The sequence below is a fragment of the Sinocyclocheilus grahami genome, unplaced genomic scaffold (assembly GCF_001515645.1).
Source record: "Sinocyclocheilus grahami isolate Dianchi unplaced genomic scaffold, SAMN03320097.WGS_v1.1 scaffold154.1, whole genome shotgun sequence".
Lineage (NCBI taxonomy): Eukaryota > Metazoa > Chordata > Actinopteri > Cypriniformes > Cyprinidae > Sinocyclocheilus > Sinocyclocheilus grahami.
In genome coordinates this window covers 912,467-915,348 of record NW_015505333.1, presented here as the reverse complement: position 1 = coordinate 915,348, position 2,882 = coordinate 912,467, and the positions used below count along the sequence as shown (strand labels likewise).

At 37.3% G+C, this 2,882-nt stretch overlaps 1 pseudogene; it reads left to right on the top strand.

Moving 5' to 3' along the window:
- Window positions 1-628, top strand: part of LOC107592558 (copine-5-like) — a 178,539-nt pseudogene extending 177,911 nt beyond the window's left edge.
- The last annotated feature ends 2,254 nt before the right edge of the window (window positions 629-2,882 follow it).

The following is a 2,882-nucleotide window of genomic DNA, read 5'->3' as shown; positions in this document are numbered from 1 at the left end:
AAAAAAATGTATCAGTTTCCACAAAAATATAAATAATAAGCAACAAAAACTGTTTTCAACATTCATAATAATAAGAAAGATCATAATATTTAAATCAATAATTGAGTAGCAACAATTACTGAGCACTAGATCAGCATAGTAAAAAGTATTTCCTTATATTGGGGGCCCTTGAATATTGTATTGGACAACGTGGGGCCTTTGAGTCAAAAAGTTAAGAACCCCTATATAAGTGGACAGATGAATAAATGTGCATGTTGCTTCCTGCCCCTCACAGTTTGTGCCATTCCGGGATTACATGGACCGGACAGGAAACCACGTGTTGAGTATGGCACGACTGGCCAAAGACGTTCTGGCTGAGATTCCCGATCAGTTCATTTCTTACATGAAGAGCCGGGGTATCAAACCCAATCCAGCGCCACCTCCGTACACACCGCCAGGACACACACACCACACACAGATCTGAGCACACGCTCCCAAACCTGCTTTAACACAACAGCTCCTCTCCCTGGAGTCATGGGGTAGCAGTACTGGAGCTTTTAGGGTATAGCTCCCAGTGTCACCATGTGTTTGAACTCTCCGAGAGACTTTGAGGTACAGTGGTGTTTCTGTTTGTGCCATTTACATTTTCTGCCCAATTGTTTTTGTCCTCAGAAGGACAGTGACCCAAGGGCAGTTTTTTTGTTTGTTTGTTTTGTTTAAAAATATCTATATCTTGGCCTTTGACTGTTTCTTATTTTGTGGATCAGTTGACAAGAAAATGAAGAGCAGGAGGAGGAGGATATTTATGGTTTCAACTTGTGCCTGTCTGTGACTGTTTCAGTGTACCAGGACAAGTGTGCCCTAATCTGAAATTTGACCTTACTCAACATTGGTATACTAGAGTGTGTACTTTATGGTGACGTTTTTAGATTCGTATTACTCTCATTTCGTATCAGGTCAGGCCTGTGTCAGTTTGGGTTTATTACGTTAAGCATTGCTTGTGAACATTTTTTATTTCTATTCTCTGTCCATATCCATTATGGTTTAGGAAAGCATGCATGTGTGAGAAATTAATATTTTTTTTCCTATCCATGAATGGTGTGATGAGAGATGTACTATTTTCCCACAGTTTCACACGACACTTGCCTAAAATGACTGTAGAAGCACAACTTGCATCAATAATCAACATTATTCTTGCTCATGCGCTTCTCTAGGAATGCATAGTGGCCATTTTGGTCGAGCCTGTGTAAGTGCAGCACAGCCGATATGGGTCCTCTCTCCCTCTCGGGCAGAAATGAGGCCTGGAGTGTGCTCGGAATGGTGTCACCCACTCAACCGTAGTTCATTCACCAATTCAATTTTGTCAAGAGGCTTTTAATCAAATAAGAGTGCCTGATGTATCTGTACTCTGCCAGTACAGGGCTGAATGGAGGAGCTTGTGTAATTGAGCACATCACAGTGCTGGCTGGGTATAATAGCCATGATAATTTAGCCCTGTGACTGTGTATGGGGCGTTCATTATCTCCAAATGTATTTTTGCAAACCCATAAGGCTTTGAGAGCATCATAAGGCATAGAGCATCAAAGCATTACAGTCTTTTCATCCCCCAGATGTCATTAATGCATTTTATACTGTCTAATTTTAAAATTCAAAATAATTTTTTAAGTTTCCAATTTAAGTGGAATTGATTGATCGATTTGTATTTACTGCACACAATATTATTGCTTTTTTAATTTAACATATTCATGATTTAAGTAAATTTTTCTATTTATTAAAAACAAATCCTATTTTTTCACCATATACTACATTAATAATTCACTGTCCTTTCTCATGTCATTAATGCATTTTATTCTGTATATTTGTGTTTATCGACCTAGTTTTAAAATCTTTTTTTTTATGTATTCATGTTTTTTTCCAGTTGAGTTCAGTTTAATTAATTTGTGTTGCACACAGTATAATTCCTTTATTTATTTATTTTTTTAATTTTTTATGTTATCAGATTTTATACACCATATACCATATTATTAAAAATTCACTTTTCCTTTCCCTCCAGATGTCATTATCTTTATTCTTTCTATGTGTGTGTGTTTATCCACCTAATTATAAAACTCTAAATAATGTATCCCCCCCCCCCAGATTGAAATCTGTTGATTTTCTTAGGTTGAATTGATACACTATTTTTACACACCGTATGCTACATTAATAAATATCCTGCCCTCAAGATAATCGTTGGAAATAATTCTGCTTTTACAGAAAGACAAAAACCAGGTTTGATAAACCTTTATCCCAAATGATTCCATGTACATGCACATCTCAAAAAATTAGAATATCATGAAAAAGGTCAATATTTTTTGTCACTCATTTCAGAACGTGAAACCCATATGTTATATAGAGTCATTACACATAGAGTGAAATATTTCAAGCCTTTATTTCTTGAAATTTTGATGATTATGGCTTACAGATAATGAAAACCCAAAATGCAGTGTCTCATAAAATTACAATATTACATAAGATCAATAAAAAAAGGATATTTTAAACAGAAATGTCAGACTTCTGAAAAGTATGTTCATTTCTATGCACTCAATACTTGGTTGGGCCTCCAATTACTGCATCAATGCGGCGTGGCATGGAGACAATCAGCCTGTGGCACTGCTGAGATGGTATGGAAGCCCAGGTTGCTTTGATAGTGGCCTTCAGGTCATCTGCATTGTTGGGTCTGGTGTCTCTCATCTTCCTCTTGACAATACCCCATAGATTCTCTATGGGGTTCAGGTCTGGTGAGTTTGCTGGCCAATCAAGCACAGTGACACCATGGTCACTGAACCAGCTTTTGGTACATTTGGCAGTGTGGGCAGGTGCCAAGTCCTGCTGGAAAATGAAATCAGCATCTCCATAAAGCTTGT